The sequence below is a fragment of the Erpetoichthys calabaricus genome, chromosome 13 (assembly GCF_900747795.2).
Source record: "Erpetoichthys calabaricus chromosome 13, fErpCal1.3, whole genome shotgun sequence".
Classification (NCBI taxonomy): Eukaryota; Metazoa; Chordata; class Cladistia; order Polypteriformes; family Polypteridae; genus Erpetoichthys; species Erpetoichthys calabaricus.
Genome location: NC_041406.2, coordinates 7097728 through 7110751, shown reverse-complemented (window position 1 = coordinate 7110751; position 13024 = coordinate 7097728). Strand labels below are relative to the sequence as shown.

Sequence of the window (13024 nt, the reverse complement as noted above, 5' to 3'; positions counted from 1 at the left end):
ATCGTTATTTTCATATGGGATGCTCCTTTTAAAATATTTTTTTAACAATTGAGACTGCAATTAACATGAACAACTGTCCTTATAACTGTTATTTTTAAGATCCATAACACACAGACAGACAGAGCACAGCGTAATAGAGAGACAGACAGACAGAGAAGTCACTAGATATATAAATAAACAGGGAAGGCACATGTACTGAAAGAAAAAAAAAGATCAACATGTGCTTGGTTCCTGCCGCACTGAATAAGCTCACGCGCTCTAACATCACCCCTCCCTGATCTGACTCTCTAAGTTAACAGCACAAGTACAGACGCAAACGAAGTGCAATCAAGAGTCCCCTGTTCGATCCCCACTCACTCCTATATTTGCAGTTTTCAGTAGTAAGCTGCTCTTTTTGTTAATATTATACAGTACACACATGCACTTGGTTTGCGTCTGTACTTGTGCTGTTACTTAAGAGTCAGATCCGGGGATGGGTGATGTTAGAGAGCATGAGTTTATTCAGTGCAGCAGGAACAGCGCACATGTTGATCTTTTTTTTCTTTCAGTACATGTGCCTTCAATATGCATGCTGCATATTGATTACCACATGCAAGTACAACTTTCACTGGACTCTGTACATGTGACAGTGAGGACCCTGTGAAATATACAGTCATATGAAAAAGTTTGGGAACCCATCTTAATTCTTTGGATTTTTGTTTCTCATTGGCTGAGCTTTCAAAGTAGCAACTTCCTTTTAATATATGACATGCCTTATGGACACAGTAGGATTTCAGCAGTGACATTAAGTTTATTGGATTAACAGAAAATATGCAATATGCATCATTACAAAATTAGACAGGTGCATAAATGTGGGCACCCCAACAGAGATATGACATCAATACTTAGTTGAGCCTCTAGACGCTGTCCTTCTATAGCCTCTGATGAGTGTATGATTCTGGATGGAGGTATTTCTGACCATTCTTAATACAAAATCTCTCCAGTTCAGTTCAATTTGATGGACAGCCTGCTTCAAATCATCCCATAGATTTGTTTTGATGATATTCAAGTCAGGGGACTGTGACGGCCATTCCAGAACATTGTACTTCTCCCTCTGCATGAATGCCTTTGTAGATTTCCAACTGTGTTTTGGGTCATTGTCTTGTTGGAATATCCAACCCCTGCGTAACTTCAACTTTGTGACTGATGCTTGAACATTATCCTGATGAATTTGTTGATATTGGGCTGAATTCATCTGACCCTCGACTTTAACAAGGGCCCCAGTCTCTGAACTAGCCACACAGCCCCACAGCATGATGGGACATCCACCAAATTTGACAGTAGGTAGCAGGTGTTTTTCTTGGAATGCGGTGTTCTTCTTCTGCCATGCAAAGTGCTTTTTGTTCTGACCAAATATCTCAATTTGTGTGTCATCAGTCCAAAGCACTTTGTTCCAAAATGAATCTGGCTTGTCTAAATGAGCATTGGCATACAACAAGCGACTCTGTTTGTGGTGTGAGTGCAGAAAGGGGTTCTTTCTCATCACCCTGCCATACAGATGTTCTTTGTGCAAATTGCACTGAATTGTAGAACGATGTACAGATACACCATCTGCAGCAAGATGTTCTTGCAGGTCTTTGGAGGTGATCTGTGGGTTGTCTGTCACCATTCTCACAATCCTGCTCATATGCCACTCCTGTATTTTTCTTGGCCTGCCAGACCTGCTGGGTTTAACAGCAACTGTGCCTGTGGCCTTCCATTTCCTGATTCCATTCCTTACAGTTACAGAAACTGACAGTTTAAACCTCTGAGATGGCTTTTTGTAGCCTTCCCCTAAACCAGGAGACTCAACAATCTTTGTTTTCAGATCTTTGGAGAGTTACTTTGAGGATCCCATGCTGTCACTCTTCAGAGGAGAGTCAAAGGGAAGGAAGCACAACTTGTAATTGACCACCTTAAATACCTTTATATCTCATGATTGGACACACCTGTCTATGAAGTTCAAGGCTTAACGAGCTCATCAACCAACCTATCAGCATTGAGCAGTGACAGGCATTCAAATCAGCACAATGACAAGGGGACCCACATTTGTGCACAGCCAGTTTTTCACATTTGTTTTAATTTCAAACAACTAAATACTGCGTCACTAAAAATCACACCGCAGTACTCAGATGTTCCTAGGAAATGAAAGACATACCACTGTTATCTTTATTGTTGAAAGGAGAGTCAATTATTATGCAGGCTGAGAGGGGTTTCCAAACTTTTTCATTTGACTGTAGATAGATAGATAGATAGATAGGAGAGGATGGCCAAAGGATGCTATAAACACGGGACCCTATTGACATATTTAAAGTCGCAACTTGGTGTGCCCACCAAGTTTGACCAAAGTCCTCATTCCTGATTGATTGCCAACATGCTTGTCATTGGTTACACGTACCCTTTAAAGGCCCCATCCACCACCATACACAACATGGACCCCTCTGTCTTCTCTACTTGACAGACCCCCATATCTCACCTCTGTTCTGTCACCTTATAACATAAAGAGGCTTTTCAAGACGCTGCTCACCTCACTGTCCTTATTACCTTCCTATCCTTTTTCCGTATTTGTTGTTTTGTTTTTTTTTTGCAACGTTTGTTATTTAAAAGCTTTCTTGTGATGGTCCCAACTGAAAGTTCTTCTTACCGTCTACTATTTAATTAACATCTTTCTGACTGTGGAGTATAGCTTGCCCGGCCCTGCAATTCATAAATCAATTTTAAACATTATGTTATTATATAATCTTTGATCGTAATAAACGTGATGTTCTTACCTAATCAATTAGTTCTATAAAACAGGTGAATGGCTTACAGCTGGCCCTCTGGAAAACAACCAGGATGCAGTGTACATTAAAGAGAGTAAATAGCCGTCTGCCTTTCATCATTCGTCATCTCCAAAGATTCGTAAAATTACCCCGGCTGGTCATGGAGGAGCTCTTAGTGATCTCTTTGTGACATGCAGTCTCACAGACGGGCATTATAAAGCTGTGAGCGGAGGCAGCTCCATTTTGGAAATATTAAACCTGAAATTTTGTAGAAATGCATGCCCACTTTGACCCGGTGGTGCTTTAAAATCAGCTGTGCATGCACAAATTTTTTAAAACCCACCTTATCCCATTGTGGGAGTCCCAGGAAAATGGGGGGATCAAGGGTAAAGCCGATACCAGTGATACTGGGCACAACACAGCAAACCACCCTGGACAGGGTACTGGTTTTAAAAGGGCACACACTCAGACAGTCACACTCACTCACACTGGGGCCAGCACACACACGCCTTTGGGGACGGCAAAGAGAAAAACCCAGCATCTAATTTGATTTTGATTTGTTAATCTCTGAGGGGAAATTGTCATTTTTTGTATGACCTTTGGAGGTCCGAACACCGGGTCAGCCATTGTATAGCGCCCCTGGAACAATTTTCAGGCTAATGGCCTTGCAGAAAGGTCCAATGGAGTTTGGCTTCCTTTCGTTTAAGACACGGGTGTCAAACTCTGGTCCTGGAGGGCCACAGTGGCTGCAGGTTTTCATTCTAAACATCTTTTTCATTAGTGACCTGTTTTTGCTGCTAATTAACTTCTTCTGCCTTCGTTTTAATTAAGTTGACTCAGGTCTAGGGAATCCATTCCCGGATGGGTTTATCCATTCCCAGGAATTCGGGAATCCTGAATGTCATTCCCAGGAATCCTGGGCTCCCAGGGATGACACAGTGCACGGGCATCTCACATGTGAACGGTTTTAGAACGGCCGACACTTATTTTTAATAAAACTACTGCAATATGTTGACACCAATAAAAGACTAACCTTAACTACAAGCAGTTCATGCTGTCATATAAGTACATGTATGTAGTTAGTTGCGGTAATATGAGTGTAGAGAGCACAAAGTGTCGAGCGTGAGGTCGTCCAGGCGAGAGCACACCTTCAAGCAGAGTACGCCAGCCGCTGAGAAAGCACGCTGTGCCTCCACTGAAGTAGGCGGCGCAGTCATCAGATACTGATACACTTGTTCTAAACAACGCCCATGCTTGCTGTTGCTCTGAAACACCGCCATTTCAGCTTTAACTGATGCCATCACAGAATGATGACAAGAAACTGGATGTAAGTTTCTTGTGGATGCAACAGACTGACGCATTGCAATTTCAAGTTGCTGTTCAAAGCTGTCAACAGCATAGACGTCAATGAACTCTGCCCCGTCCTAGCATTCGTGAGCTGCAGAGTGCAGACACCGTCCACTGTGCTCAGTCTTAGTGGGAGCCAGGAGACTGACTGCTGCTGGTCTGTTGTTGAACGAATTAATGAGCAACACATTACACCGTGGGCCAAAAAACCGCCTCACTTAATTATTTTCAGCTATAACTCAGCTATGATCGATTTTTACACGCTATATATGCGAGCTTGGCCGTTCCTGTTTTCCCGGGAATTACAGCAGTTTCATTACCGGGAATGAAAAATGTCTGGGAATGGATTCCCTACTCAGGTCCCTTAGTTGTCTCTTTTTCCTTAATTAGCAGCCAAACAATAATGAGACAGAAAACGAGCCGTCATATGACCAGCTCACCTCTGCCTGTCACGCGATATCTGAAAATAAAGAAAGGTGAAGGTCTCGCTTAACACTGATCTTTCAGGTCACCAAAACATTTTGACGGTGATCTTAGAAAAAACAGAAAAATCAAGTTTTGGAAATGTCTGCCGTGGCAGAATGAGAGCAGCAACAAGCTGTGGAATTAAATAACGGGTTTAATTAACAGCAAGAATCGGCTTCTAATTAAGAGATTGGTTGGAGTTTGAAATCCCAGTTTAGCTGGTCATCTGTTGGCTCATTTCACGTCTCGTTTCTGTTTGGCGGTCATTTTTAATGAAGAAAAGAATCAATTCAGAGGACCGAATCCTTAAAAACAGGGCCATTAAAATGAAGGGAAAAGGAGTTAATTAGCAATAAAAACTGGTCACTGATTAGGAAAAGGACTAAAATGAAAACCTGCATCCACTGCGGCTCTCCAGGCCCAGAGTTCATCACCCGTGCTTTAAGATAACATTAACGAACTAACGGAAATACTTGAAGTAATACCTGACGGGATGACGAGCAGGATGATGGTGATGATGAAGGTGGTGCAGGATATGTAAGAAGACAGTGTGACTGCGGTGAGGTGTGCAGTAGGAATGACAACCTGGTTCAAGGTGAGAGTTGGATTACATCAGGGATCGGCTCTGAGCCCTTTTCCTGTTTGCAATGGTGACGGACAGGTTGACAGATGAAGTCAGACGGGAGCTGGCGGATGACATTGTGACCTGTAGTGTGAGTAGACAGTAGGTTGAGGTATGCACTGGAGAGAAGGGGAATGAGAGTCAGTAGGAGTAAGACGGAGTCCATGTGCATGAATTGAGAGGGAAGGTGGTGGAAGGGTGCAACTGCAAGAAGCAGAGGTGCTGAAGGTAGACAAATTGATTTACTTGGGTTCAACAGTCCAAAGCAATGGAGAGTTTAGCAGAGAGGAGAAGAAGAGAGTACAGGCAGGGTGGATCGGGTGAAGAAGAGTAACAGGAGCAATTTGTGATAGAAAAGCAACTACTGGAATGAAAGGGAAGGTCTATAAAATGGTAGTGAGACCCGCCATGTTGTATGGTTTGAAGACGGTGGCACTGATGAAAAGACAGGAGGCAGAACTTGAGGTGACGGAGTTGAAGATGCTACTATTTTCGCTCGGAGTAACGAGAGCAGACAGGATTAGAAATGAGTGTATTAGAGCAGACCCCCAATGGATTGTCCAATATGGTCCCATACCCCCTTTACTTGACTGTCAAAATGATCATCACCATTCCTTATATTAGTTGCCAGAATGAATGGTGGCGCGCAGTCGCTGCCTTCATATACAATGCAAAACGCGCTTCTAGAGTCTTCGAGATACGTACATAGCCAATAAATGAGTAAATACACGCTTGTTCAGTAAATAAACATTTATTAAATTTAAATATTAAAATCAAAACAATTTAAAATTAAAGTTGTAGTAAATACACACGTGTAAAATGTCGAATGTTCTCCAAGATTCTATCGCATTCCATTCACGTACTACCCAAGTATAAATTAATGCATTAAATAAAATAAATGCCAGTACCCAGAGATCGAGTCCCATACCCTCAGCATTTGGTTCCCAAGGGGTATGGATGCCCCCGGTTAAGAACCCCTGTATTAGAGGGACAACAGAGGTATGACAGTTTGGTGATCAAGTGAGTGAGGGCAGATGAGTTGGTCTGGGCACATGCAGAGGAGAGATGAGGGGTACATTGGCAAAAGCATGCGGAGGATGGAACTGCCAGGCAAGAGGAAAAGAGGAAGGTGACAGAGCAGGTTTATAGATGTATTGAGAAAGGGGACGTGAAGGCAGTGAGTGTGGCAGAAATGATGATAAAGACAGGGATGGATGGAGACGGATGATCTGCTGAGGCAACCCGTAAATGAGAGCAGCCAGAAGAAGACCTGACGGGGTGATAGTGTGCTATGAATAATCTGTTGTGATTTTCCCTGCCACTGTAGGAAAAAAGTTGAATTGATCACTCAGTTAATTAATTATCGGGTTTGTCTTTGGCAATGCCAATAAATAATTCAAACAATTAACAAGACACCCACATCAGGGACACCATGTAAATGTAGTAAAAGTGAGGAATCTTTGTTTCGCTTTCCAGCCGGGACACCAGAAATACAAAGGACGTTCAAATAGTTTCCGCACTTTTGTATTTTCGTTGGAAACAGTGAAGGCGGGAGGAGTAGTAACTGGGCATTAAAAAGTTGGTACGACGCTGGGAAAATTGCATCGCAAAGGAAGGTGACTACAGTATGTAGAAATGTGATGTCATTTGTTATTGAAATTCTTAAAGAGAGTTTAAAAAAGAAAAATAGTGCGGAAACTTTTTGAACATCCCTCGTATCAAGAAGTCTGTACAATTTATGAAAGAGATTTATAAGTCGGCAAAAGTCTACTTTAAACACCTTCACTTTATCTGTTGTGCTTTGGCACGGTGATAGATGATTTTTGGACAAATAACCCAAGCATGCTTGTTGTAATAAAACATAATAATGCAATTCATTTATAACAGAAGATGGACATATGCAACTGTGTATGGTTATGCGCCAGTTTACAGTCGACAGAGTTGAGGCCGTTCATACATAACGGCCAATGTTTCCTCCAATTTATTGTTTCACTTTTGTACTGTGGAGCAGGTGTGAATAATAGATGAGGTGGTACTTTCCTTTCCTTTTCATGAACGATTTCTTTAATCTCACTGCACTCTTGAAAATAAGAGCCCAACAGAATGGGATCCCTTGTGGCAGTAATGGGATTTGAACTGGCAACCTTTCAGATATCAGCATAGATCCTTTGCTGCAGGGCCACCACTATGCCCTCCCAAGTATTTTAAAGTTAGCACTGGCAGTCAGGTCATGTTGGGGAGCATGCACTGGTACAGCGTGTGGCCGCACCCACCAAATGACGAAACGGCTCAGGATCCTGGTTGGCAGACACGCAGTCCAGTCCCACCCTCTGGGTATGACCCTCTATCTGCCACAGCCTGGTGTTACAGTTGGCATCCCCTTGGCCTGGTTCAGCCATTCAGGTCCTCAATAATGAGGATCCGATGAGCCGGATCACCCTCAGGGAATCGCGCCAGATGACTGTAGTGCCATAACTGACAATCCCTCACAATGCAGGTAATGTGCCTCATTCGGGACTCCATGAGCAACTGCTCATTCTCCGGAGAGACACAGTACCAAAGGAGTCCTGTCTTCATCTCACTGGATATCTCACAAACGGGGAGCACCAGGACTCTAAAGACTTGCACCTTCATCCTTTTGCAGAGATATCAGGAGCGCCACACACCCCTTTCCAGCGACCTCATGACCCCCCTATGCTCTCCCAATCCGTCTACTGACTTCATAGGAAGAGTCACCAGAGTCATGAATGTCACTGCCGAGGTAAGTAAACCTGTCAATGACGAGGTCAACGCTCTCTGTGCAGACAGACACACTGCTGTGCCCAAATGGTCATTAAAGTCCTGGCTCTTTGGTTTTTATCAGGACCCTCGTAAGTCCAAATACTCAGACCCCTCGCTCAGTCTCTTGAGACCCCTGATCAGAGCCTCCATTGACTCTGTGAAGATCACAGCATCGTCAGCAAAGTCAAGATCCGTGAATCTCTCTTCACCCACCCACAGATACCCCACGACCCACCCAACACCCAGTCCATACAAGCATTGAACAGAGCAGGAGCAGAACACCCCGCTGACGGACCACAGAATCAACTGGGAAAAACGCAGGGGGTCTGCCTCCACTCTGCACAGCACTCACAGTACCCCACAATATCCAGTAACCTCGAGGTTTTCTTAGGATGTCCCACAGGGCAGTGATGGTACCTAGAAAAAAATATTCCCCTCACAGTGGATTTCATTTGGCATTTTTGACTCTGATCAACTCTTTAATGCCAAAGTGAAAACAGATGTCTGCAAATATGGTCTAAAAATTAATACAAGTATAAATGCAAAATAATAACCGCACTAGTGTTCACTCCCTTTCTTCTTCTTCTTCTTTCGGCTGCTCCCGTTAGGGGTTGCCACAGCGGATCATCTATTCACCTCCTTTAAGTATTTGATAATTACTTAATTAAAAATAATTTCCAGCCTACTATCAAATCTGTCAAAGTACGGTGCCTTTGTTACCCGAGACCTGTAGTGGTAGGGAACTGGTAAGAATTTTCTGAGAGAACTGGGAGATGTGGGAGCACAAAACAAAAAATGAAACGAGTTAGAAAATGTCTGCATGGCCACGATAACAACCGGCACATTCATTTCTACTGCACATTTTCATACAAACAGTGGAGCTCAAAGTGCTTTACAAGATGTCAAAGTAGTAATTACATGAAAAGAAAAACAAATTAAAAATGCATAAATAGTATCCAAAAAAAAAAAATAATGCACACTTACAGTAGACAGATATGAAAAATACAGTCCTCAAATATAGAATTGTTTTCTTTTTTATGCAGTCTCTAAATGATGGGTTGTTGGTAAGGTCAGTAGGCCAGGGTGGGCAGAAAAAAAATTAAAAAGTACATTGGAGAGAAAAGCAAAATCTGATGGGGTTTCAGGATAAAAGACCACCCAGTTCCGACTGGGAATTCCGCCTAACGTAAATGTCCTTAAAGTTTTTCTTGTTCTTTTTTCATTTTTAAGGCTTTGTCTTCGAGGTTTTGATGCAGTGCGTCTCATGGCAGGTTGGGGTGTCCACTTTCATACAAGCTTTCAAACATCACAGGTGACGTTGAAGCAGGCAGACATGGCAAGGGCCCCCTCCGCCCCAAAGAAAGCACTCGGGGTCTCAAGACAGGCAGTAGAATCAGGCTTTACTGTATGGCGCACATACTGAGCCCACTCACATGGAACAGTGAGCCTGCAGTAATGAGCACCTTTTACTTTTATTACAATTATTTTTTGACACCTGTTTTTAGGAAGTCACTGCGCATTGGAGAGATTCCGAAGGACTAGAAAATGGCAAATATCATCCCATTATATAAAAAGGGTGACAGGGCAGATCCAACCAACTAGAGGCCAGTAAGCTTAATGGGCATCACAGGAAAATTAATGAAAGGAATTATTAAGGATAAGACTGAGCAACACCTGGCAAGTAGAGAAGTTATTAGGAACAGTCAGCATGGGGTCAGAAGAGGGAGGTCGTGTTTTACTAACATGCTGGAATTCTGTGAGGAGGCAACAAAAGGATACGACCAGAGTGGAGCAGATGAGATTATTGATCTGGACTTTCAGAAAGCAACAACAACATTTATTTATATAGCACATTTTCTTACAAAAAAGTAGCTCAAAGTGCTTTACATAATGAAGAAAAGAAAAATAAAAGACAAAATAAGAAATTTAAAATAAGACATTAGTTAACATAGAAAAAGAGTAAGGTCCGATGGCCAGGCGGGACAGGAAAAACAAAAAAAAAAAAATTCCAGACAGCTGGAGGAAAAAATAAAATCTGCAGGGGCTCCAGGCCACGAGACCACCCAGTCCCCTCTGGGCAAAGCAAAGCATTTCATAAGGTGCCACATGAGAGGGTGGGCATCAAACTAAAAGAAGTGGCAGTTCAGGGTGATGTGTAGATAGGGGTCAGAATTGGCTCAGACACAGAAAGCAGAGGGTGATGGTGCGAGGAACCTCCTCAGGATTGGCCGATGTTAAAAGTGGTGACCAGCAGGGGGCAGTGCTAGGGCCGCTGCTATCTTTATACAGTTGTGCTTGAAAGTTTGTGAACCCTTTAGAATTTTCTATATTTCTACATAAATTTCACCTAAAACATCATCAGATTTTCACTCCAAGTCCTAAAAGTAGATAAAGAGAAACCAGTTAAACAAATGAGACAAAAATATTATACTTGGTCATTCATTTATTGAGGAAAATGATTGAATATTACATATTTGTGAGTGGCAAAAGTATGTGAACCTTTGCTTTCAGTATCTGGTGTGACCCCCTGTTGCAGCAATAACTGTAACTAAACGTTTCCGGTAACAGTTGATCAGTCCTGCACACCGGCCCATTCCTCCGTCCAGAACAGCTTCAACTCTGGGATGTTGGTGGGTTTCCTCACATTAACTGCTCACTTCAGGTCCTTCCACAACATTTCACTTGGATTAAGGTCAGGATATTCACTTTATTCTTCTTTAACCATTCTTTGGTGGAATGACTTGTGTGCTTATGGTCGTTGTCTTGCTGCATGACCCACCTTCTCTTGAGATTCAGTTAATGGACAGATGTCCTGACATTTTCCTTTAGAATTCTCTGATATAATTCAGAATTCACTGTTCCATCAATGAAGGCAAGCCGTCCTGGCCCTGATGCAGCAAAACAGGCCCAAACCATGATACTACCACCACCATGTTTCACAGATGGGATAAGGTTCTTATGCTGGAATGCAGTGTTTTCCTTTCTCCAAACATTACGCTTTTCATTTAAACCAAAAAGTTCTATTTTGGTCTCATCCGTCCACAAAACATTCTTCCAATAGCCTTCTGGTTTGTCCACATGATCTTTAGCAAACTGCAGATGAGCAGCAATGTTCTTTTTGGAGAGCAGTGGCTTTCTCCTTGCAATCCTGCCAGGCACACCATTGTTGTTCAGTGTTCTCCTGATGGTGGACTCATGAACATGAACATTAGCCAATGTGAGAGAGGCCTTCAGTTGCTTAGAAGTTCCCCTGGTGTCCTTTGTGACCTCGCCGACTATTACACGCCTTGCTCTTGGAGTGATCTTTGTTGGTCGACCACTCCTGGGGAGGGTAACAATGGTCTTGAATTTCCTCCATTTGTACACAATCTGTCTGACTGTGGATTGGTGGAGTCCAAACTCTTTAGAGATGGTTTCGTAACCTTTTCCAGCCTGATGAACATCAACAACTCTTTTTGTGAGGTCCTCAGAAATCTCCTTTGTTCGTGTCATGATACACTTCCACAAACGTGTTGTGAAGAGCAGACTTTGATAGATCCTGTTCTTTAAATAACACAGGGTGCCCACTCACACCTGATTGTCATCCCATTGATTGAGAACACCGGACTCGAATTCCACTTTCAAACTAACTGCTAATCCTAGAGCTTCCAATACTTTTGCCACTCACAAATATGGAATATTCGATCATTTTCCTCAATAAATAAATGACCAAGTATAATATTGTTGTCTCATTTGTTTAACTGGTTTCTCTTTATCTACTTTTAGGAGTTGAGTGAAAATCTGATGATGTTTTAGGTCACATTTATGCAGAAATATAGAAAATTCTAAAGGGTTCACAAACTTTCAAGCACAACTGTATAAATACACTACCGTGGCTGTTTGTTTGTCTGTCCAGGATTTTAAATCACCTGTTAGCTCGCAAACCGTTTGACCGATTGACCTGACATTTGGAACACATATACTACGTGACGTCTACTATCTGCTTTCAGGGTGATGATTGATCTCCAAGGTTATTCCACTTTTTATTTTATTTTATTGTAGAATCAGTTCTCGGCAGCAGCAAGCAGGGTGGCGCATGTATACGGGCGCCGTTCTGATCCCTTTGCGGTCACTTCCCCTACCTCTTCATATCTTAAATAATTCTTGAGGCAGACAACTTCTGGATATGACGCTGAGCACGTGCACTCAACTTCGTTGGTCGACCATGGTGAGGCCTGTTCTGAGTGGCACCTGTCCTGCTAAACCGCTGTATGGTCTTGGCCACCGTGCTGCAGCTCAGTTTCAGGGTGTTGCCAATCTTCTTATAGCCGAGGCCATCTTTATGTAGAGCAACAATTCTTGTTTTCAGATCCTCAGAGAGGTTTTTTGCCATGAGGTGCCATGTTGAACTTCCAGTGACCAGTATGAGAGAGCGATAACACACCTGAGACCTTGTAACACAAATGAGTCACATGACACCGGGGAGGGAAAATGGCTAATTGGGCACAATTTGGACATTTTTCACTTAGGGTTGTACTCACTTTTGTTAGACATTAATGGCTGCGTGTTGAGTTATTTTGAGTGGACAGCAAATTCACACTGTTGTACAAGCTGTACACGGACTACTTTACATTGGAGCAAAGTGTCATATCTTCAGTGTTGTCCCTTGAAAAGACAGAATAAAATATTTACTAAAATGTGAGGGGTGTAGTCACTTTTAGAGATACTGTATGCCTCCTTACTGTGCGGCAGCAGTGCTACCACTCTGCCACCATGCTGCCCATTCAGGTCTACAGACAGATCAAAAAAAAAGAAAGAAATCTGACAGGTAAATAAAGAGCTCATCCCGTCCTGGTATGACATGAATCTGCATCCAGCCCTAAAAACCTGGGGGTTGGTGGCAGAATTGGCACTCCGGCCACCATAAAAAACCTCCCACTGGTTCCATTCGATGTGATCTAGTGTGGTGCTGAGGTGGTTGCACTCGGGTCCTAATCTGGGATCCTGAGTTGGTTTGTCATGTGGTGGATGTGGTAATGCGCTGTATCAG

General features: G+C 42.9%; 1 protein-coding gene across 1 annotated transcript in view; it reads left to right on the top strand.

Moving 5' to 3' along the window:
* ulk4 (unc-51 like kinase 4) overlaps nucleotides 1–13024 on the top strand; it is a 499390-nt gene that overhangs the window by 233384 nt on the left and 252982 nt on the right. The window lies entirely within an intron of this gene.